The sequence below is a fragment of the Ammospiza nelsoni genome, chromosome 11, assembly GCF_027579445.1.
Source record: "Ammospiza nelsoni isolate bAmmNel1 chromosome 11, bAmmNel1.pri, whole genome shotgun sequence".
In the NCBI taxonomy this organism is placed as follows: Eukaryota; Metazoa; Chordata; class Aves; order Passeriformes; family Passerellidae; genus Ammospiza; species Ammospiza nelsoni.
The window spans coordinates 15485337-15512738 of record NC_080643.1 but is presented as its reverse complement, the minus strand read 5'-3'; the positions used below and the strand labels follow the sequence as shown (position 1 = coordinate 15512738).

At 40.9% G+C, this 27402-nt stretch overlaps 1 long non-coding RNA gene across 1 annotated transcript in view; it reads left to right on the top strand.

Moving 5' to 3' along the window:
• The first annotated feature begins 610 nt into the window (after positions 1–610).
• The window catches only part of LOC132078077 (uncharacterized), a 41191-nt gene continuing 14399 nt past the window's right edge, over positions 611–27402 (top strand). Inside the window, exon 1 of the long non-coding RNA XR_009419226.1 lies at positions 611–736. This is a non-coding gene — a long non-coding RNA (uncharacterized LOC132078077). The remainder of the gene's footprint in view (positions 737–27402) is intronic.

Below are 27402 nucleotides of genomic sequence, written 5' to 3'. Positions count from 1 at the left end.
GAGCTTGGAGGTCACAAGTGGCACTGAGAGACCTGCTGGGAGAGCAAGGGAATGCTCCAGGTGACAAGTGTCACTGCTGCCAGAAAAGGGAGCTCCAGCTGCCAATATGGGAGTTGGCAGAACGAGACTGGATGTGGTGGAGTGGGTTAGGTTGTGTGAGGGGGGCTGACCTGCCCAGAGCAGGAAGGAGCATGAATTCACCAGGAGTGAATGATCTGAGGTCCTGTGTGTGCCTGTGGTACTTGGCTGCTTGGCTTTTGAGGTTGATTCATTTTCTAGAACCAAGAGGCCAACAAATGCAAAATTCAGTTTTGTCAAAAGTTATTTCTCTTTGGACAAAATGAGCAGCTGCATCAGTTGCCCTGCCCAGTCTAAGACACCAGGCTCCCATGTGTAGGGGCACAGTTTGTGGTAATTGGGAGTTTGGTAATTGGGTAATTGGCTGTGGCCCATCCTCATTATCCCCAATGGGCACAGCTGTGAGCAGCACTGAAGGTGACGAGCCAGGGGCACTGCCCAACCAGGGAAGGGAGCAGAGGGCTCACAGGTGCAGGGCATCAGCCTGAGGGGTATAAAAGGCTGGGCTGAAGGAGCAGCAGACCCTTGCAGCCTCCTGAAGTGGTGAGGTGTTCCTCTGTATGGGCAGATGCCTGAAGTCCTCTGTAGCTCCACATTTTACGGTGTCACTCTGTGTATGGTGGCCATCTCAACTGTGACACTCATGATGAGAAGGAAGGTGGGTTCTGACTTCATTTCACATTGAACTTCATTTCCCATTTTGCTTGGGCAAAATCATGCTCATAAAAGTATCCTCTAAAGTTCTTTCAACTTTGAATGAACTCGTTGATGCTGGGGTAGCAATAGACTTGAACTGATAGATGTAATAAATGTCATTGCCTGTAGGAAATGTGTCTTTTGCCTGAGATGCTGTTGCAGGGTGGTAACTAATTTGATTTCTCAGCCCTTGTCTTCCTCATTTGTGCCTGTTCACCAGATTCATTGGTTTGTTCTTTATAGGCAGTTTTGATTGGCAGTTTATACTGCAGTGTAATTTAAGAACTCAATAAAAGTGCTTTTTACACAAATAATATTCTATAAAAGAGGCACATTTCTTCAGGGTAATTCCTCAGATTCTTAATGACCCACGTAGATCCTGTATTAGATCATGGCTCCTTGTAAAGGGTTTATAACTAGGCTCAGATGCTTTGTTTGGTGTGTAATCAGCTTTAATAATGGCAGTGTAACCATTCAGGGATGACAAGAAATCCTATGGAAGGAACTGGAAGGGACTATAGAAACTTAATTAGAGTATATAAACATTTTTCTAAATACCTATAAACACATAAAAACCTGAATTGCTCTATAACTCTTTCCAGTCACGGCAGAGACAGTGGAAGATTCTATTTCACCTGGGGGCTTTCCCCAGCAGCAGCTCTGCAGGGCTCTGAGCTCTGCCTGTGTGTGGCTGAGGATTTGTGCCCCTGTGCCCATCACTCCCTCTGTGTCTGGGCAGGGATGCCAGGGATGAATGGGGCACACAACACCCCTGTGGCAGCCCTGCTGTCCTCGGGGGACAGGGGTGTGTGTAAGGGCTGCCTGGAACAGGATTCAGTCTCAGGCCACTCGCAGAAAATGTTCCTGAAATAATGTACTTCTTTTAAAATTTAATATTTTTTAAAATGCTGGATTGTTGTTTCTTTTCTACTCTTCAATTTTATATTTCAGTGTGATGTCTTTATGTTCTCTATGGTATTGCATTAATTCCTTGCAATTATGCCCTCAACATACAAAATATAAACAGGAGTGTGTCCAGCTGAGGTTTTCTGAAGTTTTCTATTGAAAAATTCATAAATTCAAGTGCTTCTAGCTTTGCCAATTTAGTAACTTGGGCTCAAGGTGGATGCTAGTATTTTGTGTGCCTAGTGTGTTGTTTTGTTTTTTAATCTATTATAGACTTGGAGATTAGGGAAAATGAAAAAAAAAAACTAAAGTGGTTGAAATTTGTGGGAATGATAAATTGAAAGAATACTTTCTTTTCCTCTCCTTTAAAGCTTCTTGATGTTGAATTTGAGGGGCTAAGATATGTTTCTAGTCTAAAGTGGGGACATGAAATAGGTACAAGAGGAACTTTGTTATCTGCAGCTTGTGTTTTTGTGTAAATTTGTAAATCCAACCAGAACCACAGGTGACCAAAATGTAAACCTGCAGTTTCACAGACAGATTACTGCCAGGGTGAGATGGTGACTGCTCTGAGACTGCTCTCAAGGTGATCCCTTCCTTCTGCAGCTCCGGTCCCTGGAAGTGCAGGATGGAATGCAGCCTGAGGGGTTTCTGCTTGTGCTGCCCAGGACAGTGTGTGGTGACTGAGAGGGGCCCTTGCAAACTGCTCAGGGAATTAGAGAAGCTAAAGGCTGCTCTGCAAAGCTGGATTTTATCCCCTCTGATCCCACAGACCCCCTGACTGTCTCTGGACAAGGCACAAAGCAGGGCCTTTGCAGGTGGCTGTGTTTGCCGGGCTGTGCCTTGCAGGGCTGCTGAGTGCTGGCTGTGGCTTAAAACATGAAAGAAAGTGAAAATCCGGATGACAAACTGAAATGCCAATTCCACTGACAGTGTCTCACTCCTGGTTATGATGTGGGATCTGCCAAAACAGGTGTCAGTGCTGTCTGCTTCAGTTTCCATGTGTGTGAAATAATATCAGTCTCATTCATAGAATGTTGTAAAAGGGAATGGAGTCTCTAGTGATGAAAGTCTGTAGGAAAACTGACTTTTTTATCCACTGTAAGGTGGAAAGTGCACACTGTGTGACCATGCAAGACAAACACCAAGTGCTAATGCTGTCTGTGCAGTGCTTTGCTGCACCTGCTTGTTTAAATATTTAATTCTGTCTTTCATTTTCTGATACATGTTTTGTTTGTTGTTTTTTTTTTTTTTTTAATTACTTTGAGGTAGCCTGTAAATACATGGTAGAGAAGAGTCCTACCTCTCCAAGGAGCAGGGAATGAGGTGACATCAGGGGTTGAGGGGACAGTGAAGAGCTGCTCCCTGGCAAAGAGGAGATTAAAGTGTGACCCAGCTTTGCAGCTGCCCTCCAAGGAATAATCAGAGCTGGAATGTTCCTCTCAGGGCTGGTACAAGGGACAGCACCCACAAGGCCAATCCTGGGAGGGGCAGATTGTGCCACAGGCAAAAATCTTCCCATGGACAGTGGCACCCTGGGCAGGTCTCTCAAATATCTTTTATAAGGGTTATTCTTTGCAGCCTTGTGGTGGGAACTGACAATTAACCTCCTTCAGAAGCAGCTCTTTAATGTTCTCAGGGCTTCTGTTACTTCCCAGGCCAAGGGTTAGGCAGCAAAATGAGGTAAGAGTTTACAGAAATGGGTGTGATAATGGGGAGAGTACTGGAGTTTGTCATAAATTATGAATGCAGCAGGTTTAACTTCTGTGAGTTTCAGGTTTTATTAAGAGCCCTTTCACTCTCCTTGCTTTCCCTTTTTTTTCCAGAAACTAGAACATTCTGTGTCTTCTCTGTGGCTCTTTTCTCACCAAAGGGCCTTCCTGGTTCCAAGGCAGGAATGTCATGAAGAGGAAGGTACAAGTGAAGGGATTATTCCTCACTGTTTCATTTGCTGACAAATGTAGAACAGAACACACTTCTGCTCACAGTTACCAAGGACAGAAAACTGAATTGCCTGTAGGCATTCACTTCATTGTGAATTTATGGTGTGACTGTAATATTTGCATTAATCCCATCAGCACAAAGCATACATAAATGCATTCAGAATTATTTTGTCTTGCTCGTACGTTTTACATTAAGATCCATATGCAGAACTGTATTTTCACAGCAAGTTTTTACACATAATATTAAAATTTTTCTCCTTTTCTCCCATCAATATGTTGCATATTTTTAAGTCTAGCTGGGCTCAGTGCCAGCAAAGGACTACAAGGATCTATGGCAACTGCCACATTTGTACTTTTCATTTACAAATCAGTAACTAAACTCTCATTAAATATTCTTAACCATATGTTTGCTTGGGTATTAGTACTTCTAAGTTGAAACAAATTAGATCAGTAGCTAAATTTGCTTCCTAATAGTCAAGGATATTTGAGAAAGAATAGGTTTTGGAATGCAGAAGAGGCAATGCCTCCTTTCTGCTTCATTCTTTTAAAAATGAGACATTCAGCAAAGTAAAAAGGTGGAAATTTCAACTCCCTCTCCACATCTTACTTCTGTGGGGAGACACAGGAGGAACTTTCAAATGAGGCCAGTAAACATCCACTAACTAATGTGGCCAGCCTGCGAATTAGGTTTGGTTTTGAGATCCATTTTCTTCTATTTAATTCATGTTTCTGCCTTTTAGACATCCATTAAATACAATTTCTTTTTAATACTGAGAGTCCTGCTTGTGTGGAAGCGTTTTCATCTTTGACTTCCAGGAGTGCTGGCGCTAATTGCAGGAAGAACCACTTAACAAAAGAAAGTGCAAAATCATGGATGTTAGATCATGTTATACCCTTAGAAAGGTTATTGTCTCTGCTTTAACAGCTATTTCATGCACTTGTTAATGATGAGCTTTTAGTTAATTTCATGTTGTTATCAAAATTACAGCACGTCTCATATTGTGATGGCTTCAGGTTTGTGCTACCTCATATGAAAGTCACCATCAGCTGATCCAGGATGGGTCAGAGACCCCTCTGGAGGGTGAGAGCTGATCCAAATGGATCAGAGACCCCTCTGGAGGGTGAGAGCTGATCCAGGATGGGTCAGAGACCCCTCTGGAGGGTGAGAGCTGATCCAGGATGGATCAGAGACCCCTCTGGAGGGTGGGAGCTGTTTTTCCATGGGCTCTTGGGAGTTCCCACCACCCCACCTGTCTGGGTACTGGTGTTCTGCTTGTGGCCTCTGTCTGTCTGCAATGCTGAACTCACTTTGCTTTTGGCTCCAAATCTCTAAACTGGCATCCATATTTGTGTACTTTAACAATATTCCACACAGATTTATTTTCTGCCAGTAAAAGCCTGTATTTCCATAAGTGGAGGTTGTTAGCAAGTGACAGCTTGGGCTCTTTAAGGAGTTCATGGTTTTTACTTGCATCTTTATCCCACTAAGGAAGGTTAAAATATGACAAAGTCTCCTCATATTTCTGAGAAAAATCCTTCAGGGAAAGAGCCCTTACTTTTTGCCATGTAACCCAGGACCCTGAGAACCCTTTCATTATTCCAGCAGTCTTGCCCCACCCCAAATCTTGCTTTTGACTTTCTAAGATAAGAAAACCTTTTTCCCTGGAGAGACCTGGACACACAACTTTCTTAATTCAAAGCCAGAGGAGTCAGTTGGGAAGGATGTGTTGGTAACAGAACCTACTCAGGGGAAATAGCTCTTTGTGTTAGCTGGATGAGAGTTGGGAAGATTAACTGAAAATAGAACATCCAACAGCCTCTGATACCTAAAATGAAGGGGCAGCTAAATCCCTTCTTTCAAGAAAAATGCTCAGGTATGATTGTTAAGTGTGGATCTGAAGGCACAGAACTGCATCAGCAGCTGGGCAGGAGCAAAGCAGCACTCAGGGAAATGCTGACAGCACCTTTGAGACCTCTGTCACTGCAGGTTGGTTTGTTCTATCAGCACATTGGTGGCAGGAGGAAAGGAGAAAGCAGAAAACAAATCTCCAGAGCAGCAGTGCAGGCATTAACTGCCCTTCTCTGTGCTGAAAAAGATTGCTCGCCTTTTCTTCAGGTAAAGGGTTGATTTCAAAGTTTATTTTCCTTCTGTAGGTAAGATATAACTGATTATCACCAAATAAACCAAAATACATGAAGAATTTATTCTTATTTTTAGAATGGAGAAGTTTGCTTGTTTAATGATGATGTTAAAAAAATTTCTCGTCCTTTACAACTCTGTGGGGCCAAAGGGAATTTTGTCAAGCACTACTTCATTGTTTTAAGAAAGCCTTGGGAAAGTATCTCTTCAAGCTCTATCTGCAGTACTTCAGTGACACTAAGCAGTTTTTCTCACCAAGATTAACAGAACAGAAGTGACTTTTTTTCTGATGACAGTTTTCATATTTAGTTCCTGCATTTTTCAATACTGGCTAAATCTTGTAAATAGATCTGTGATGTGCTGCAAAAAAAAAGTTCAAGGCCAACATGTTTTGGAAGAAATAACAACTTGGAGGGTTTTTTTGTTTGTTTGTTTTTTGTTTTTTTTCAGGAATCATAGAGTTTTCTTTATAAATGTGCTTAAATGTCAGTTGTTGACAAGCTCCAATACATGCTGGATGTTATTTATCTGAAAATCAGAATAACAAAATGCAGCAACTGCCCTAAACCATTTCCATTATTTCCAGCTGGCATAAATATTCTGTGATCTTTGTCGAAGATTCTTGCTTTGTTGATTTTATAGGTATTTATTACTCAGTTGCTGACAACTCACAAAATTTGCAATACTGTGTTTTATGCTGTGATTCTGGATTGTCAAACTCGTTGTTTGAGATGTGAAAGCTCATGCTGAGTGATGCATCTAAACTGCTCTCCTACATGCAGTTGGGCTGGAAATCCTGAGGACTGGACCTTAAAGAACGTTCAGGGTTTCCCTATTTCTGACCAGGTCAGAAATATTTCTAAAAATGTTGCGGTTTGTGATTAATGAAAGTTTAGGACAATGTGCTGCAAGCATAGTCAAGTACGTTGAGTACCTCCAAGTCACTTATTTCCATTGTACGTATCCTTGCTTTTCATTTCCTAGCTCTTTACAGATATTTTTACCGTATTGAAAAGTGTGTCTTTGTGATGAGAGGGAGGAGCAGCAGAACAGAGTTGTTTTCTGGGTCTTCTGAAGAAGTCAAAACACAGATTTCCAGTCATCTCTCATCATCATCATCCATAGTTAGGGGATAATTATTAGTTTGGGCACTGGTTGAGAGCTGGGTGACCTCTCGTGTTAGTGCAACATTAAGCACAGAGTCAAGTATTTTAAAGGTTTTGTACTATTTCTGTGCAGTTGAATTATTGATTTAAGGAGGTAAAATAAAATTTTAAAAAAGGCAGGCAGTGATGAGTTAATTTGCACCTGCCTTGTTACAGTAGGTGTGACAAACCTCTGTCACTGCCATTGCAGAGAGCCCTGGGGGAGCACCAGCTCCTCTCTATAACCCTTCAGGGTGTTATGGTGTTGGAGCACCAGTGCAGTTTGTCACTGCACCAGAACGTGCCTGCTAATGCTGCAGGAGGACTGGGAGTATCCAAAATGGAAAGTTCTCAGGATTTCTGATGATAAAATAGCTTTGGTTTGGCTTTGTGGCTGTTTTGTTTTGTAGACTGGCACACTTGCTGGGAGGAATAATAGTGGAGCTCATGTGTTTGTTTAAACCTTGACAAAAGCCCCAGTGCCACCAAGGAGTGCAGTTTCATCTCCGTTTCTCAGTGACACTGCACTGTTCATTGACAATAGTAAATTGTGAAGGGAAAGCTTCAGGGAGGGCTCTCACAGGGGTTATTACATGTTAGAAATGCACCAGTGAATAAATAACAGGGAGCTGTGGCAGCAGCTTGTGTGTGTGCAGCCCCTTTGAAAACAAACAGTGCTTGTTACTTATGCAAATTGTTGTGCTCCTTTCCTCACCCTCTAGAACAAACCTTTCAAATGCATATGGTGACATGCAACTCAGTGTTGAAAGAGATGAGGCACCAGTAACTTTAAGGTGTACCTGAAGTAGCTGTAGAAATCAAGAGGTTTGTATAGTTATGTGCTCTGCACATAAAATAACCAGCCCCACTCTGTGTTCCTAAAGTTTGAGACCTTGGTCTCCAGCTATTTGGAAAGTGAATCTGTGATCTGAATTTATTAATTTATCACTGTTGCCTCCATAAACTGACCAAGGGCTGTGGCATGTGTTGGGCTGTGCTGATCTAATTCTGTTCCTTGAGCCCTTCTCCCTCCTCATGAGTCACTGCCAGTCCCTGGGCGTGCTGATGCTGACTCTGAGTTCATCCTGGACCCTCTCTGACCTCCCTGCTTGGGCAAAGTGTGCCTTGAGCCTTTTGTTTTATCCTCTGTAGAGTCTTGAACGTGGCCCTGCTCCCAGAAAGGAATATTTTACAGAAGGGATGTATTCCATGAGCCATTCTACTTCACAGCACCCATGGACCCTCATTCTCTTCTCTTATGGGGCACAGAAGAACTTCACTTACATCAGATACTTACCAAACCAACTCATCAAATACTGGTTTAAGCTAACTGGGAGAGATTCTGGCTATTATACTCAAAATTCCCCACTTTCAGTGAGGTAGAGATGCTCAAAGCGGGACTCAGCCAGGAGAAACACATTATGAGAATTCTTTTATATATTTTATATTATTTTACATAATATAATATAAATATATAAAAGAATGATATAAAATATATTAAAATAATATAAAATATATTTTATAAAATATAATATATAAAATCTATTAAAAAGCATATATTTTAATATTCTTTTATGTCTTTTATCTCTACTGCATGTATACATTAGCTAGATAAACCCAACACCATTCTTTTCTATTTATGTGAGTTAAAAAGAAGGGCTAAAGTTGTTCTTGCATAAAAAACGGCCATTGGACCACAACCTTACTGGATAGAGGAGCTGCTCACCATTCTGTCAAGCATCTGAGATAAGAGAAGGCTGATAAAGCTGAATGATCAAAGATTTACTAGAAATCTAGGGGGAAAAAATCCCCTCTTGCCTGATTTACAACTTGAGTGATACTGGCAGTATTCTGATCAGTGTTAGCACTCTTTAGGGAAAGGGATGTGCTTGGGCTGCACTGTTCCTGTGAATAGGCAGAAAAGGAAAGCTGGTGTTCGTTATTTCAGTTTGCAATCCCAAATTTAGTAGTAAATTGAAAAAGTGAGAGAATATATTTTTTTAACAATTTAGCCTCTGCTAGAACTGACAAATTCATTCAGTAGAACTAATTCTGTTCAGTGTGGAAGCTCAGGGCCCTGCAAAGAATTAAGGAATAAGCAAGCTGAATATTTCTCCTGGAATGAAAATAGGGTAAGATAGTCTGACTAATCTAGGATGAATATTGAACTTGATGAAGAAGTGTACGTGACCCCAAAAATTCCAGGGAGAATGAAAGGACAGTTTGACTTCTGCTCTGTTCTCTGGAGGCCCAACTGGCTGTGAACCAACCTCAGAGCCAGGAAAAGCTGCAGAGGAGAATACTCCTAAATGCTGCTCTGAATTCTTTTTTAGGAAGTTGTGCTGTGGGTGTAGGAGTCATTGTGGGGTTTTATTTCACTTGTAATGATGTGTAAGAGGGATTCCAGCCAGTTGCAGCAGCAGGAATGTGCCTCCTTGCTGCCCTTGGAGTTAGGGTGAATTTTATCCTTTCCCTGTTCTTGTTGTAACCTCAAAAATCTTACAAGTAGTTGGTGGGGCAGTGCATATTTTGATATATCTGCTCTGGTTGGTTTGGACAATTAAAATCTTCCTGACAAAGCCCCAGAGAACACAGCACAGTGCTCTCTCCTTTTGGCAGCTTCAAGGCTGGCAACACGGAAAGACAAATAGAGGTTTTCATATTTTATCTTAGTAATTACATGCTTCAGAGGCCACAGGACCATATTTAATGGCTTTAAGTACACTGTGGAAATAAGGAAGAGGAATGTGGTGTTGGAAGAATTCCTAAATTGAAAAAGCTCTAGCCCACCTTTTAGCCCATATATCTGTAATCTTACATTACCTTGCTACAAGAAGAAAGAGCTTGTCCAAACTGATGTTTTTCAGCTTCCCACAAAATTGTACCTGCAGTTCTGAGATAGCCCTTCTGTTTACATACCAAAATCAGGTTTGTCTATTGTGGCAAAAGTAGTAAAATATGGAGCTAAACTAATAATGTGTATAATGGTAACCCACATATGTTCAGCTGCCATTGTGAATGAATGTTTCCTCGTTCTCCAGTCCATCAAATATTTGGGGCAACAGATGTTTTCTGTTCTTGACAATTTCTTACAAGTAAGAGCTTTGGCCACTTTATTCAAGGAAGATGTGAGATGATGTGTGCAGGCTTATGCATGCAAGAGAATTGTGTTTAGTGGGTAAAGAGATTTCAAAATTGTGTTACTCAAATTATTGCATCAATATCTTACTGCAGACAAGGATGCTTAGCTTACAACATCTTCTGTGGTTTTGCTTAGCTGATTTCAGATGTATTGTTTAAAGAGCAGTCATGCAGAAGGAATTTTAACTGTGCAGGTTTCTAAACAGACTGAATTCAGTTGCTTTTCTGTGCATTGCAGATTTGACACTCTTTGTTACTAGAGTGCATTTACTGCCTTATGAAGGAAACAATTAACTCGTTTTAGCCAGGAAGGGAGATAAGTAGCTGGCAATTTGTATATTGAAAACTGCAATCTGTACCTGAGAAAAACATGTAAGAATATGATAGTGTATCTTGTGCTGGGATTAATCTCTTTTAACTCAGTCTCTCAGAATTAAAACCTGGAAGGCATAAGATATTGTTAGAATGAGATGTGATTATCATCTCTAATACTGAGCTGACATTTAGTAACAGCTTGAGGTACTCTTTTTGCCCTAAAACCTGGATATAAGAGCTTCTTTTGTAATGAAACCTGAAGCTAGAAGATGCTTGTGTGTTTTGTGCTTCATTAACCTCTATAGCTTGTGGTAATTGTGGAAAATATCTCAAAATAGCTTTCTAGTTTGGGTGAATTTCATTAAAGCTTATTCTTTGTGGTTTGCTAATGGGGATATTTAGTTTTCTCTAATGATCAGCATCAGGGTTGTGTAGATTCATGACCTGGGATTTCCTCTAGAGCTGCTTATAGCAAGTCATTTACATAGTAAGGATAGTCACAATTTTATTCTGCTGTCAGTCATTTCCAGCAAGTGGCACAGTTTTTAATGTGGGACTTGTTACCTTCTTGACAACTGTATTATCCTTTAAGGAAGGTCTGAAACCTTTTAAGCCCCTTGTAAGTGAATTTGCTAGGGAGGTGAGGGTTGTGATGCTGAGCTGTTCTGCGGAGGATAAAGCAGCACAGGACATCCGTGTAGATAAGCACTTCACTCTGACAGCCCTGATGTGGCAAGGAATTAGCATCTCCCTGCAAGCTTGTTTGTGTTTACTGGAATACTGGAAGCAAGTGCCAAATGTTAGTAGTGCTAAAAACACAAGATTTGCCAAATTACAGTCTGACTGGAGCTTGGCTGCTTCCCACATTTCTCTGTCCTCCCTCACAACTACAATTACAGCTTCCCCCTCTTTTGTTGGCATTCTTCTCACTCCTGTTCACCTCTTCTCACTTCATTAGTTGGCTGCTGGATTTTTTTGTTACTGAGCTGCTGGCCTATGACTGCATTCCCTTTGCTTTATCTTATTCCTAACCATTGCCATGGATACAAACTTAGTTGAATTAAATACTGACAACATGTTCACAAAGAATAATGACCCAGTGATGTACGAGACAAAGCATATTAGAAGTCACAGTGATTGTCCTAATAGGTTTTATTGAATACTTAGCAGGGTATTGGAAGGTTCTTGCCTTTCTAGTACATCTGCAGGGTTGTGTTGCCATGCCCAAGTTCCTCTTACAATCTGCTGTGCTCAGCACCTTCATCTGACCTTGTCAAACTATGTTGTTTTCTTAGTTTAGTGTCAAATACAGACCTAAATTACACATGTGAAGACTGCTTGGCATTTTAAAAAAGCCACCTTTTGTTACCATGCCTTAGAGGTATTAATTCCTATATCGGATAAGAAAGTAGTTTTGAGATGAAAAAAGATGCTGAGCCTACAGACCCCATAATTAAGCGTTGTTTTCTTGGAAAATAATGCTAAAGCCAATTCAGCAAAAACAAAGCCATGTTTCTGCCCTGTCTGGTGCATTGAGTGGAGTGTTTTGGCTTGGTTAGCTCGGGGTGGCACGGGGTGAGCAGCACTGCCTTTGTGCAGCTGCCCTTTCTAGAGGGGTGCACTGTCCCACCCACCTTCCTGAGAGCTGAGGCAGCTCCTGGGTGAAGGGAACGCATTCAGCTTCTCACCTTGTGAGTTGTTTTAACCCTCATTAACAGTGAGATGCTGGCAGGATTATGGGTGATTTGCTGCAAATCCGTGTGGGGCACAGTGTAAACCACAGCTGTGCAAGCTGCTGCCTCAGCCAAAACCGTGTGCTGGTTCTTCATTGCTCACCTCTGCTGTTGGAGGAAACCTGGAACAGTCCTGCCTGCCCTTGGAAAACTTCTTCTGTCCCCATGAAACTTCGCTGAGATCCTTTTGGTTTCCCACCAAAAGGCTGCCAGCCCCGTGCTGAGGTGCGTTTTGCTTGCTGTGCCCAGGATCTCACAACCTCTGTCCCACAGGTCTGTGAGGTGCAGTGAGCCTTGGAGGGGCATAACCTGTGCTTAAATGACAAATCTCTGCCACACTCAAATCACAGAGGGAATGAAGATCATTTTGTGATGAAACCTGTCAAGGTTTCTAAATGCCCAGAGCTGTCAATGCATCCTTGGCTATATAGCTTGTAATTGTGTTAAAGATTCTGCATCCAGGAATGATCACAGAAGATTAGAAAGAGCTGGTTGTGCTGATACTCAGAATTGCAGCTGTCCCCTGGCCCTGCAGCTGCTCCCCATGCTGTGTCCTGCTCCATCACCCTGGCTGAACCAAGGATTGTGTGTTTGGAACCTGATGCAGCTCCCTGATGGCATTTAATCTTTTAATGCTTTCTAGCATCAACCCCTGAGAACTGTGGATACGATATAAAAATGGAGTGCAGAGATAATTTGAGGAAATGAATATTAACTTTTCATACCAGCTTTAGCTATTTACCAAAAATGCTGTTTCAAGACTAATTTATCTGTTTCCACTTTCACTGTGGTAAGTTAGGGTATAACATCTAATTTCAATTAACTTTTCCCTTTCTTCTCTCTCTGTTAAATAAACTTATATGCAAACAGTTTTTCATGGTACAGGAGAATGAGGAACTTTTTGTGGGGACCTCTTAGGCAGCCTGTCAAATTCTCCAAGGGTGTGGCTATAAAACATTATAAAATATGACTATTATTTAGAAACTGTAACAAGCTGGGAAGTACCTGAACTAAAGTTTTGAGTTCTTGAGAATGAATCCAAGGTTCCCTGTTCCCCAAGATGAATCTCTAAGACATGCTGTGTTGTTTCACATCCAAAAATATCCTTACTTACCAATAAAGGCTGAAAATGCCTCTCATGAGAATGGTCTGAAAAGGAAGGAGGAGACAGGAGCAGACTCTGAGGGTTTGTGGGCAGTCAGGGGCAGGGATGTGCCCTGTCATTACTCACCCCAAGCACTCTCAGCCCTGTGTTCCTCTGGTGCTTTGGGTGGGTAACGCAGAGCCCTGCAGAGCTGCCCACCACTGAGCTAGGAACTGCTCTAAGGAAATTGAACTTGTACATTTTTGGAGAGCTATTTATTCTCACACAGATATTCCCTCAATGTTCTGTAGTGGATTTTACTGCTGTGATAATCTCTGCAAGGGAGAAAACTGCTTTCAAGTTATGTGATTGACAAAAAGAGCGTTTGACCTTGCTCATCCTGAGTGATGTGTGAGAGCTGGGTCCTGCACTGAGTCCCTGCTGCCCTGAGGCACTCAGAAACTGGTGAAGAATACACATTAATCTGGGGGACTGATCAGTTGATTGCCTGGCTATGTAAACATTTGCATTGTGAGAATATTGAGTGCTCTTTATCAGTAACAAATCACATATTGACATCAACTGGAGATGTATCACTGTTGTCATCCAAGCAGACCACCCACTGCTTTGGCTTTTATGATTTCTTTGTCAGATATTTGCACAGTAGAAGACATTATAACGAGAATCTACTTTGAAGGGAAGGAATTTCCCAATTTGTGCAAATCTCTGGAGCCTTGGTATACCCTTTATTAGATGTGGAGTTTAAAACATCTGTGTTTAAACTGATCAACTGGCATTACTCCTGGGGGAATAAAGCTATTTTCTTATTCCTGATTTTAACCTTTCATGAGCCAGTTGAACATACTGCTTGGAAATGGAACATGTGTGCCTTTCTCAACCCTTCTGTTCCAGGCAGCCCAATTAAAGTGAAATGTGAGGGGTGATTGCTCCAGATGATGTGCTGATCCAATATTAAACAGCTAAAAATATTGAGTAGCTTCATTATAGCAGGGTCCCATATGCTTCTTGCAGCTAATAAGGGATGGTTTAAATAACAAAATTCAGGAAATAATGAACTTGGTGAAGGTTCTGAGGCACCCAGTGTGAGGTTTCTGGTGTCCCAGCGAGGCTGTTGTGTGAGACCTGCCATGGCAGATCTTCACAGACCCCATGCAAACCCCAAATGCACTGACTCCAAACCACAGCAACAGGGAGAAACTCTGCCTTCCCCAAAGGAACTATGTGTAAGTTCTTTGTTCTTTGACCTCAGAAGGATATGGAGGAGCCAGCTGGAGCTCTCCTGATCCCCCAGGACTTGTCTGTGGTTTGCTCTGGCTCAGGACAAGCTGCTGCCACTCTGCACTGGGAACACAACACAACAGCAGCAATAAGGGTGTTGTGCCAATAGTCTTGGATTACCTGTGCAGTGAGAAGCAAAATCTCCATCAATTTAAGGGTCTCTTCCAATGGCATTTGTGTTGTAAGGGGAGACAGGCTCTCTTACCTTGGAGCTGAGAGCCAGCACAGAGAGGTTTCCTGCTGTGGGAAGGACTGATCAGTGAAGTCCAGTCTGTGTGATAAATCTCTCTTCTCTGAACACTCCAGACTTGCTTTTTCCATGGTTGGTTGTCTCCCTTTAAAACTAGATTTATTTGTTGGTAGTTGCAGGCTGCTGGAATTACAGAGCAAACAGAGGCTCAGGTTGTGACGTGTCTGGCATTTTCCCTCTGTGGGACTGACCCCCTTCCTTGGCTACTCATGTCATTGTTCCACCCACTTCCAATTCACAGGTGACAAATGAATAAGTATAGGTCTTAAAAGGGAGGGAGGAAGGAAACGCTGATTTTTGGTGATTTTTGAAGGAAATGCTGATTTTTGGTGTTTTCCCCACGGTCCCCAGTATCCAGCTCGTGGAATAATGTTGAAATCTTGGAGTTAAATTTTGTCCCGTTGGTACAGAAGAAGGGAGGTGGAATGGGGTGTAATGTAGCCATGAAAAAGATGTAAGCAACCTTTATTTCAATTGAAGTTATTCCTGACTTTGGGCCAAAAATTTCAAGTGTTTATTGCAAATATTGGATGTGGCCTTTAGAGCAGTGTACTACTAATAATTTGTCTTCCTTTTAAAACAAAGATCTTTTTACTTACAGTCTAAACTTCATCCTCAAAACCGCTGAGCTCACACTGGAGGCAGCAGCTCTGCTCAGCTGGACGTGACCCACTTGAAATGAATCCTTGTAGCTGAGTGCAAGCCTGAATTGAGTCTCACAGAGCATCTCTCCAGATGTGTTTAGCAGAATGTGTTTGTGAAACTACAGCCTCGGGCAGGAGAGGATGCAGCTGCACCTCGAGCTGGAGAGGCTCCGGCGAGCAACTCATGCAAAAGTTTTCTGTATTAACAGCTCTCCTGAAATGCGCCCCAAGCAGGGTCTAGCAGCAATTTCAGGTAATGTTTTTAGAGATGCTCAGCTGTGGAACAGCTGCAGTTCCTAAGGTGTTTGCTGATTACTTATTGATGCTTTGTCCTGATATATATAAACAGCTCCACTGCTCTTTGAAGCACGAAAAAGAAAAGAATCACAAGGCTCTCCAATTTGGCTCTATCAAGCAGCAGGTTTTTAAGGATGAATAGGCACCAAAAAGAGGCATTTACAAGGACTTAAGGAGTGTTAAGTAGACTTACCAGCTTTATTAATTGTAAAGATGAAAGGGCAGTTAAAAATGGGCCAGCTGATTCAGTCAGTGGAGTTAGAGATATGGGGAACTGGCAGTGGGAAGGAACACACCACCTTTTCTTTCCAGATGCCTTTAATAGCTCCTCAGAGATGTGGCAGCAACCCAAGCCTTGCTTGAGCCACAAGAGCTATTTATACAAAGTTACACTTTTCATGGTTTTCAGTTTTGTGTGGTCTCTAGAAAAGCCAGGATCATTGCTCCTGCCTGTTCCACACCTGGGTTTCCAGGGAGATTGTGTGCTGTGTCCTGGGATAGCCCATGGCTGCTCCCCTTTGTGTGTTAGAACCTCTCTGTCCCAAAAGAAATGCAAGGCTCAAAGGTCAGTGTGAATGAGATTTGAAGGAAACATCTCAGGAATGCTCTCTGTCCCTTGGCCAGATTCATTTCCAGCTGCTGCTGTGAAGTTTGAGTTTATGTTGTGCCTGTATTCCAGCCATGGCATTCCTGCCTGGGAAGGAAGGGCAGTTGCTTCTCTTGCATCACTGTGCCCGTTTCCATGCACAGTTTTATTCTGTGGTCCCTGTCTGCTCACCTTAGAAGTACAATATAAAAGTACAGTATTTAATTTAATTTCCCTGTTCTCAAAATCCCTGCAACTCTGGAAGACTCAGAATTGTGTCAAAGAGGTTTTTTTTTTTTGTTCACTCAGACTTTTCTATTATTTGAGTAATTTATGGGTGAGACAAACTTCCTGGGAGCTGTGTCTGCTGCCACAGTAACCATACCCCAGGAAATAGGAGCAGCTCTCAGTTACTCTGCATATTCTTTTATGTTCCTAATGCTGGGGCTGTGGAGTGATCCTTGCAGCTCCCATTCTCACAGCTCTGGCCTGCTGTGCAGGGGCAGCCAGGAGCTGCAGCCTTGATGTGGGACAGCTCTCACCCTGCATCTTGATTCAATCTGCAACCTGTTGTTGTTGATGGATGGAGCTGTTGGGAGTGAAGGCTGACCTTGGGATGTGTCCACCAGCACCAAAGATGCCATTTCTTGTAATGTTTGTTCCTTAGCTGCAATTATCAAATTTGTGCAGCTGCCTCTCTGCTCTTCACTGCAGACTGATGTGCCTGTGCTGCAGATGACAGGGAAATTTTCTGGAAAATTGATATAACAAGTAACCTCTCTGACCTAGAGTGCTCTAGGATGCTTTTTTATTATCCAAGACTAGTGTAGAAGCAATTTGATAAAAAGGTGATGATCTCCATAATTTTCATATTCCAAAAAAGGGAATCTGTCCTCTTCAAGAGGAGAGAAGCCTGAAGAACAGTTGAGAAACCAAAAGACAAATATAGGTAGGCTGTAAAGCAGCATCTCTACTGCCCAGTGATAACACAGTGGAAAGGAAATGTTCCTTGCTGCAGGATTGATTATGGTGCTCTCCTAATAGCAGTGAATTCCCTTACCCAATGGGTCAAGAAATGCCCCATTCAAGAAAAAAAAAAAAACAGGGAAAATTTAGCATCTGGATTGTAGCTCATAATACTTTTGACAGTACTCAACATCAATTCAGTGAGTCATGTCTCAAGGGGCTTTTTTTTAGTTAATAAACTTGAGTTGTACTCCAGCTTCTACAGAGCTGAGGGATAATTTATACAGATAAGAAATGGCTTTTTCATTTTTAATGTGTATGGCTTGTGTGTGCCTTTGCTTCAAAATCAGTTATTTCTCATGTGGGAAGTGGCTAAAAACCAGCAAGGGCTGCAGCTGGTTTGGTGTTATATTCTGTGGTTGGTGGCTGCATTACCTTCTGTTTGATAGGAATGGGACTAAAAAAAGGCAAAACCATTTTTTTACTTGAGTTTTCTCTTTAAACATGTGTAAGAACACTTTGCTGTAGTGTCCATCCAAGAAACAGCAGAACTTTGTGTGAAAAATGAGAAAATATTGCAATAAAGGCACTTACGTTGAGTTGTGTGGGCTGATACACTACTGCTGTTTCTTTAATTTTTAAAATACTTGCAGTAACTCTTATTTTGTTACTCTAGGAAAGGTAAAAAGGAAGGATAAGGAGTTACTTGGGAGTCGTTATTGATATTTTTTTCCACTTGCAATCAGTGAGACTGTAATAGAGAAAGAATTGCTCTTGCTTGTTTTCATATAAATCATAATACAGAAGGGCAGGGGGAGATACCTGTGGGTTAAGGGGCCATAAACTCAGTTATGCTGGCTGGGTGGAAGTGGCTTTCTGTTAAAAACAAACAGAAAAAGGGTAACTTCCTAGGAAACTCTTAGTAAATGCTTGGTAAGTCTCCAAGAGGAAGCAATGGAGTAGTTTATTGTTTAAAACACGGCTGAGGAAGTTTCCTGTCTAGCCCTCATTTAATACCTAAGGGTAAAAGCCTGTGTATGCCTTACAGTGGTGTTTGATGTGTCAGACAGGTACATTGAAAGGCCTGCTGGAATCCCTGTTCTTCTCCCAAAATGCAGAAGTGGAAGTTTGCCTTCCTGAGATGGTGAAGAAATATTCAGCAGACATTCTCTCTGCACCTCTGATCAATTAAATGCTTAAAATGATGTATGTTCCTCATATTTCATGTTTGAGAAAAATCAATTTAGCAGCTTACTGCTGATGTTCTTGCCAAGTGGGACTGTAGATCTCTTTTCAAGGCACAGAAGATGCTGTGGGAACAAGTGACTGAGGAGGTTCTGTGCCCAAATTTCTGTGTCCTCCTGTGTTACAGAGCAAATGGAACTGGTGAGGAGCAAGTTCTTTCTTGCTTCTCATTCTGCCTTTCTTGCTCTAACACTGTTCTCCAGATTCTGCAGCACTGGCTGAACATTTTCAGCACCAGCAATGCAATGTAGCCCAGTTATGCTGCAAGCAGGAATTAACCCCCAAAAGCAATGCTGACTGATCTGTAGGCTCAAAGTTGTTCAATCCCTCCCAAGACTTGTTTACAGACACCTGAAGAACTCCTCAGGATGGCTTTAGAATCATGGGAGGAATCAGATTAATTCTCAATTTATTTGGTGCTAGTCAGGTAGAACTAAAAGAAATCTATAACTTATTACTTGAATAGAAAGAAATTATATTCATCTGAAGGCAACACAATTTCAGAAGCTTTCAGGGAAAACTTTTGTAATTGAAAACTTTTGGTTTGCAGAGAACAAAACCCTGGCAGAGGCACAAAGCTCTTCCTTTCAGTATAGCTGGAATTTCTGGTCACAACACTTCTGCATGTGATTTATGGCAGCATGAAGCCTGGTACATTAAGAACAGGGGGTTTTTTAAATGTTCATCTTGGCCAAAGGAGATTCTTGAGTAAGAAGGCAAACACAGGCAATAACTATGACTGAGCTTTGCTGATTTGTACCACATCTACCAGTAAAACTCATCCATGTGTGTATTTAGGTCCACAGTAATTCATGTTTCACATTTGTTACATTTGCATGCAAAAGCCCCAAAATATCTTGCAGGAGGTATTTGCTTTGCAACACTTTAATGTTTTTATTTAATCAGCAATGCTGCAGTTGACAGTTATAAGAAGAGGAAATAAGTTGCAGGGAAAAGCAGTTTTAGGCTCAACATTATTGTTGCTAAACTTGTGCAATTTTCTTCCTCCATTTAACCTGGACTTTGCATTAAATTCTGTATGGTTTTAAAGAGGGGCTGCCTTTCAGAGCATGTCAGGTAAAGGATTTGAAGGTGAAAGGCAAGCTCTACTTTTTACATTAGTATTTGCATCACTTTCCATAAGTCTTGAGATACCATTCAGTACTTTGGGTACTTTTTGTGCTTTTTTTATTCCACTGATAGCATAATACTCCAGCAAGAAAAGAGAAATAATGAAGGGTTTAAAGTTTTGTGTGAAGGAGTATATGGAAAGATGTTTCATTTGTTTAAAGATTACAGTTCAGAGATCTGTATAAAGCTGGGATGTTTGAACTGAATCATTACCTTTTATTGGAAAAAAAAAAAAATCAATTGAAATTACCAAAAATTTTCACATAGAAGGGCCTAAAATTTAGAAATATTTTCCATCTCACTCATATCCCATGCCTTATAATTTTGTCTTGTGTAGTTTGCAGTCTCTGATGCGGACTTTTTCTATTAAAAACTGTTGCCTGGAAACTTGGAGCATGATATAAATTTTTTCCCCAACTTCAGTTTGACAGTAAACTGGGGCTTGGAACAGTTTGTATCATGGCTTCATTATAAAATCCTAAAAATGCCATATCTCATTTTCTGTCATTGCTGAAGAATTTTTTTGCCATTCCTTGGTATGTAACACCGTAAGCAGAGTTTGTAATTCTGGATTTTAAGCGAGGCTTCTCTCAGTTCATGAAAACAATGCTATTGTTGTGTAAGCAAAATCAGGTAGTAATTTAATGTCTAATTTCTAAAAGCCATTAAAAGCTCTTTGGAAACTTGTGGAATTTTCACTGCTGTGAAACAAAGCTCCTGAAAGCCCCTAATGGTGATTTCCATTAGATAACAACTTCACTTCTTTTAGTAGTTGCTGTGGTTAATGACTGGTGTTTCAGAGCGTGAATGAATTTGACTGATCACTGCAAGAACAAGCAGCTTGCCCAAATTAATATGTTTCAATCAGCTTTTGCTGCAGAGATGGGAACGCCACGTTGCCCTTCACGCTCACTTCTCCTCTTTAATTGTTCTCACAACGCAGGGGGACAGGCATTATAAACAGCATTTGGGGTGCAAATTATCATCTGCAGGCATTGCAGACAGCATTTGGGGTGTCAATGATCATCTGCAAGCATTATAAACAGCATTTGGGTGTTTTAATGTAAATTATCATCTGCAGGCATTACAAACAGCATTTGGGGTGTCAATGATCATCTGCAAGCATTATAAACAGCATTTGGGGTGAAAATTATCATCTGCAGGCATTACAAACAGCATTTGGGGTGTCAATGATCATCTGCACTTCAGTATAGGTCGGAATGTTAAGTGCAAGAGTGAACCTGAGCAGTGGTACATGGGAATAAAGAGGTGGTGTTGCCCAAATTTGTAAGTAACCCTTCTATCAGTTTCCAGAAATGGCGATTCTGTCCAGGCTGAAACCCGTAAAGGCTGAAGTTTTGAGGAGTGATTCAGAGGTGTTGGTAAAATAATATAGTGTATATAATTAACAGTTTTCTTGAGAGAGCAATGTCTCCTGATTTGCCCTGCCCTATTTTCTTCTGGGTTTCTTAAGTGACATTGGTATTTTTTGTTAGTTCTGTACACTTAAGAATAGGAATCTGGATGGTTTTGGTGGGTTTTCCCCCCTTTATTCCTTCCTTAAACTTTACACAGCATCAATAATTTGGTACATTACAAACCAACTGTTCTTGTGTTGTACAAGAAACCTGCAAGGTTAACAAAGCCAGTGGTGTTAGAGGAGTTTTAAACTTATTTGGAGTTTTGCAAAAGTTGCTGAGTTTGGCATTTTCTCCTACAATAGGAAACTCAGCTTGGTGACTCAGCTTTCACATTTACTGCTTTTTTTGGCTTTCCAGCCTCTTGCAACTTGAACCATTAACTCAAAGCAGTGCTGCAATTACTGTTAAGGCTTAATCAGATCTCCTGATCTTGAAATTTTCTGTTTGTAACGCTGCAGATCTCTCATTTTCAGGCAGTCTGGTGGAAGTTAAGTGCACTAACATTTTGTGATTTCCCCTATCAGTATCACTCATCTTTGAGGCTTTCCTGCCAACCAGGTTAAATGTCATTCCACCATGGTTACTCACGATTTCTGTCCTTAATACTGAAATGATTTGTGAAGTCTTGAAATACTTTATTTTACTTTATGCAAATTGTATCTTAGGTTTGTCTCTGTGGTGCTCATGTTCTTTGTATTTTCTGGCTCAGTTTTTAAAGATCTGAGCGAACATATGATACCTGTGAGAAAAGGCAACAGAAATGCAAGAAAGCAAAGCTGCATAACTGATAAAAGAAAGCCATTATTAACTATGATGCAGTCTTTAAAACTTTCTTGTTATCTGCTCTTACTGATCTCCACTTTTCTGTGCAGAAGTGAGGTTCAGCAGCAGTCTTTACCCAGAGTATTACATTTTCCATAATTTAGTTGCACTCCTCTGATCCTATTTGTTTGTTCCACTTTTAACTTCACCCCAGCCTCCCAAAAATGCAGTTACCCACTCGAGGTCATAGGCTTCAAGGTGAAACAGCAGCACCAAAGTTACTGCAGGGTAAAGGGGCTTGGCCAGACCGTGCAGCAACCTGCACCAATTTCCAGGGGCAAATTAATTAGTTTTTCACCTGTTTGAAGTAATGCAATGTTCCTCCTGTGTGTGAGGCACTGACAAAGGGGATCCTGCTTGTCAAGTGTTTCTTAAAGAATTGAAAACTCAGAACTGCTGTGAAGCATGACCAGGAGTAAATTAAAAAACTTATCCTATAAATCTGCAGTGATTTTCACTCTGGGTAATCCACTCTGTGAAACATTGCCATTGGGTTTTAGTTCGCAACCTTAGAGAAGTATTTGACGTTTACTCAGATATATGATGGAGTATAAGTTAATTTAAAAAAATAATTCCCAGCAGTTTTGGAAAGAAGACGAGTCTTTTTTGACTCCTTTCACTCTTTTCTTAAAGCGAATGTTCATATTAGCTGATTTTTCAGTGTCAATTAGATGCAGCCTCTAACATGTGTTTAATTCTTTGTTAACCAGAAGCTGCTTGCAATGAATACTACCACAAGTATTTTGCTTTTTGCTGACTTTCTCCAGCATTGTGGTGTGGGTCTGTGAGGCTGCAGGGAGGTTAAATAGTTTGCAACAGCACTGGACAGGAATTGCAAAATAGTCTCTGCTTAAAGTCTTTCTCCCCTGTCAGCTTCTAAATTTAATAATGATGGAATTTGGGGAAGTACTAAGAGTTTCTATCTGCTGTGTATGGGCAAGAGATAAAGTGCATATGCAATATAAAACACTCTTCAGAATGTGATCTTTGGTCTGTTAACATGCTGAACATGCCTTTTTTTTACAGCAGTGATTTATAGTCCAGCATAACCATGCAGAATCACTTCATTATATTTGAATAATGAAAAGAGTGCCATCAAGATGGCATGTCTCAGGGGAGCTCTCTGAGGCAATACTTTAAACAAATGACTTTCTAGATAAATTTATTATGAAGTGTGATGAAAGCCATTTTTCTTGGCAGTCACATCTTACGAAATCACAGAGGTTTGTTGTGCTGGAGTGTTGGGGTGGGTTGTTTTCTTTAAGCTCTTACATAAGTAAAGGCTGAGTCCATAGGAACAATGGTTGGTGTTTTGCTGGCACCATGGAAAGGAGATACAATTCCTTAATGGGCAGCTATAATCCTGTCTGATCATGTCTGCTCAATATTTGTGGGCCAAACTTACAACCTAGTACCACAATTGGTGGAAAGTTTATTAGCTGCTTTAAAAACTAATTTTTATAGGTATACATGAGTGCTCACTCTGCTCTGTTGTGCAAAAATGTGGTTCTATACAATTTGAAAAAAACCATGACAGAATTTGAGTAACATTTATTCTGTCAAAGGAATACTCAGCCTTTGTACTGGCAATTTGTTAAATTGTGTTATGAAAAGTTTACAAAACCACCCAGCAATCGCCAATGTTATTATTTGTGTAATATAAAAAATACCATTTTGATTCCTCTGGCATGTTTAGCATCCTTGAACCTCTTGTTTCATTATTTAACATTTGATTACTAGGAGGAAATAAACTGTGCTTTCTCAAATTGGTTTTGTAATCAAAGTTGTTCTAGAAGCAAATCTCTTACACTGAGGACAAATATGTATTGAATGAAGATACCTCAGGCTGTTTCTTGGAGATCTTTATCATAAAGTTACTTGAATATGTTTTTCTGTCTTGAGGTGATCCCCTCCTTGACTCTTTTTAAATATAATATCAGTTCAAGAGTAGAATATGCTTTAAAAGAGGCTGATATTTTTAAGAGGTGGAATTATGTCTTTACAACACATAGAAAATTCACTGACCTTTATCTCTTTCATAACCACAAAGTTTTTGTGCTCCTATCCAGACATCATTGCCTGAAATATATTAACAAAGTGACAGCCAAAGGATCTTGATTGCAACTCAGCATGCCTGGATTATTTACCTGAAACAACTACTGAATGTCCTTTAAACACTTCTTTTCTTTACCTTGAAATTAGGATATTTGCCACTTCTTGTGAAGAGCTTTGAGATCAAAACCTCGAAAGTGCAATTGTATCATGTAATTGTTATGTATTACTAATATCCTCCAGAGATTAAAAAAGGGAGCCACAAAAGATGCTGGGAGAATGAATTACTTCTAGAGCTGGCCTGACTCTTGTGTCAGTGATGAGAATTTGCACCTCAGGACTTGGTGGCTGCAGCCAGGGTGCCCAGTGGGAGCAGCAGTGGCAGAGCTCCTGCAGGAGGGACAGGAGGACACCTCTGCCTGCCCTGTTAAATGCTCCTTGATCCTCCTCACCACACAGATTTCCCTCCATCCCTGAATGAAGCCTGCAATCAAGTCAGAGAGAAAACCTGATTGTCTTCTTTTCTGGCAAGATTGCTTACAATTCCAGTTTAAAAAAAATTCAAGACTGATTTTACCAATAAAGAGCACTAATAATTTTCTCCCTCTTTAAGGAATAAATCCTATATAAAATTTTAACTCAGTAGAAACTTCTATTGGCAAGTTCAGTAGCAAGTTGCAGTGAGGTTAGACTCATTCAAGCTTAAGTAAATGGATATTCTGTTAGTCCCTGCAATTGAACATTCTGTACCTCGTTGCATTAATTTAAAAGATATTCAGTCATAAGGAAAAAGTAACTGTAATCAGTTTGCCTTTTTTGAATTCCAGTTTTTCCTACAGTAAATGCAAAGCTGGCCATGCTTAATTCCTCCTAATGGGTTAATTGATTCCATGGTCACTGGGTGTGTGACCTGACTTCTGGTTCACTGAGTCTCTGAATGTGGCATGGAGATGATGCTGTTTTGTTTCTGTTTCATTTGGTGAGTGCATTTGGCCAGAGCTGTGAAGGATGTGTGAGCAGGAGGTGTGAGGAAGGAGAGCTGCCCTTCACCAAAGTGTGCAGGGGCCCTGCAAGCACAGCGTGCCCCAGGCAGGCTCTGCAAGGTGAGCCTGCCCTTCACTTGTGTCTTGGACTTCCCATTCAACTCATCCATAATTTGATTTTTGACATCTCAGTAATCACTGCTAGCAAAACCCAGTCATTTTAATGGCGGCAATATACTGCAAAGCACATTTAACTTTGACAGAAACTTGGAATGCCTTTGCCCTGCCTGTTCCTTGTGGGCACTTTTACAGCTGACTGAGGACTTGTGCAGAAGCCTTTGGTAGGAGCTTCTGGTTTGTGATTTTGGTGTCAATTTGGAGTTTTTCAGTGCTTTAGTGGCCCACAATGAAAAATATCTCCTCCATAAGGACAGATTTTCTTCTGGACTAGCAAAGTGCTTCTGAAGAGGCTGGAGCTGCTGTCCATTCAGATATGGCAGCTGTACAGAAGACTTGGTTAAGGAAAAATGAAAAAATAACTTCTGAGTTAATATAATTGTTCCTGTGGGTTTGGAGGGAGAGCAGAGAGTTTAAAAGAACAGCTGAAAGACTGATCATGTTGGTGACTGCCCCCTAAAATATTGAGAACATAATTCATAAACAAGTAATAGGGATAACCTGAGCTCTTTTTTCTTTTCTTTCTGCTCACAGATCTGTTTGTGAACATTTAGATTGTGACAGTACCACTAGCCAAATTAATTGAAATACAATAATGGATTTCTGAAACCATTAACACACAGCTGTCAGTAATTGACTTCAGCTGGATTCAGTTTATGGGGACTTTTCCTGTGCTCCATTGCTCAGGTTGGATAAGGAATTGCCAAAGTTTCTGCTGTGAATATTCCTGCACACTTGAAGGTGTCTGAGATTGTGCTGATTGTTAAACTTCACAATTTGCTCAGCAGTGAATTTGCAAGCAGGGTTGTTCATTTTCTTACATTTCTCTGAGCCCACTTTGAAGGGTTTTTTTAGGTATTTGCTCATCTCCCTCCTTCCTGTTCATGACTGTCCCTGCCCCTGCAGCTCTCATTGGCGAGGGACAACACACAGGTGGTAACTCAGGCTGATGAGAACTTCCAGCCTCCAGTCAGCTCAGGATCACACAGAAAGAATTTTCATATCACCAAGAGAATGAAGCCAGGGGAATTCTCACAGTAATCAGAGACTGACGCCTGTGAGAGTTAATTTTTGAGCTAATTTCTGAGGTATCCAAGAGGAGTCAGCAACAAGTTGTTAATAATGTCTTTGGGAGTGTTTGAGGCCATGTAAATTCTACTGATAATGTGGCTAGCTCAGGTTATTTAGGAATGTGTGATATGAGGAACATGATGACTGCAGGTTGGATGGAAATGCAGGATGGAATGTGAAGGGATCCATTTGGGCCCTTTTATTTTACTTAAATATTAAAACATTCTGTGCATACTTCTGTGGCCTACAGCACAGGTTAAAGGAAAATTTTGCATGTTTTGTTGGATGCAAGCCCTCACTTTCAACACTTACACTTTATTTTCATATTTTTTTTTGGCGAGAGAGCTGCAGTTTTCCCCAGTGTTTATTCATTTAGGAATTGAGAGGAGTTGAGGATTTTGTCATGCCAAACACATATTTCCTCTCTGTTGTACTTATTTTAGGCCGGTTGGTTTTCTGTTTTGTTTTTGTTTGTTGTTTTTGTTTGGGTTTTGTTTGGCTTCATTGTTATTGTGGTGTTGGTTATGTTTTGTTATGTATTTGTTTGTTTTTGTAGAGGTTCAACTGTAATTTTGGAAAAGAATTGCTAAATTCTTTCGAATTGCTATTTAAAAACAGTCCTTTAGAATGAGGCAGGTGGCTTGCTTGTGTTCCTCCAGCAGGTTGGTACTGCTCATTACATTCAGCATCACTAAGTCTTTTCTAGTGCTTGTCATTCTGTAAAAGATTAATTTAAAGACATGACTACTAACTCAGATCCAGCAATACATGCAGTTCAGATTTCTGCAGAGTGTTTCTTATGCATTCAGGATGGATTTCAGCCACAATATGCCCAACATGAGGCTGACAGCAGATTAACCTTGGTGGTTTAGATTGTGTAAGGCAGGGATTACAGCTACATGTGTTTGCTGCTCAGGTAGCTGATGGAAAGAGGTTGGTGTTCTGAAGCCACAGGATTATGTCTGGTTAATGTTTGATCCTACAGTAAAATGCCTGCCCAGACCCCCCATTCTTCTTGGCTTAAAAATGTCAATATTATTTGGGTGATGTTAAACAGCATAAGGAAAAGTAGTGAGAAGAATTCTGTCTCTTGAGGCTTCCAGCTAAGGCACTGTTTAGCAGCTGTTCATGCACAAATGTCTATGATGAGGGCGGAGGGGGTGTTGTGAGGTTCTCTTGTCTCTGCTTTGCTTTGGGACTTCAGCTTTCTTTTGTGGAGAAAAGGTGAAATAAAGGGGAGGGGGGAAAATAGGACACTGGATATAATTGAAAATGCA